The sequence below is a fragment of the Triticum dicoccoides genome, chromosome 5B, assembly GCF_002162155.2.
Source record: "Triticum dicoccoides isolate Atlit2015 ecotype Zavitan chromosome 5B, WEW_v2.0, whole genome shotgun sequence".
Lineage (NCBI taxonomy): Eukaryota > Viridiplantae > Streptophyta > Magnoliopsida > Poales > Poaceae > Triticum > Triticum dicoccoides.
In genome coordinates, this window is record NC_041389.1 from 474,273,360 (window position 1) to 474,274,308 (window position 949).

The window sequence follows — 949 nt, forward strand, 5'->3', positions numbered from 1 at the left end:
AACAGCGGAAGCTACCATTCCTAAGGCATGCAAAAAATTCTTTCCTACAGGAAGAAATGTGCATCAATCGCTAATAGCACAAAAGAGTAGAACATGTTTTTAAATTTCGTTTTTTATTTTTTTCTCCTTTAAATGATGTGGTACTTCAAAAAACTCCAAACATTACAAAAAAGACCTTTTTTAAAAAAATTGTTCAATAAATCATAAAATCTTTGTGTATTCAAAATTATTTGTATTAGAAAAACATTCGCATATTCAAAAAATGTTCGCAATTTTTTAAAAAAACAAATGTTTGGGAAATTAAAATATGTTCATGATTTATTAAAGTGAGATTATAATTTACCGTTGCAAAATATTACCCACTGACGTCACATATGAGTGACAAGAAACGTTTCACACAGGGGAATCCTCCGCCTGTGTCGGCCCACGGAGTAGAGACTTTCTATACTGTGCTCTGCATGCTGGGAGAAGACGCAGCGCATCCGTTTGGGCCGGCCCATGTGCGGGTGGCCTGTTTTGAAATTTATTTTTTCTTTTACTTTTTTCTCCTTTAAATAATATCGTACTTCAAAAAAGTTTTAAAAAATGCCATAAATCATAAAATGTTTGTGGATTCAAAAACTATTGGTGATTTTTTAAAATAGTTCACATAGTCAAAAAATGTTTGAAAACAAATGTTTGGGAAATCAAAAATATGTTCATAATTTTTTTAAAAAGTGAAATTATTATTAATATTTTTCTTCCGTTGCAACGCACGGGTCCTTTTCCTAGTAAACTGTAAACAGCATAGACAATAAAAAGTACTCCCTTCGATCCATACCAATTGCCGCTGATTTAGTACAATAGTAGATTAATTATCATCTTAGAAAAAGACAGAAGGAACAGGTGGCTTACTGCGGCCTTGAGTTGGCCGGCGACGCCGACCCCGCTGCATAGGCATGAGCCGATT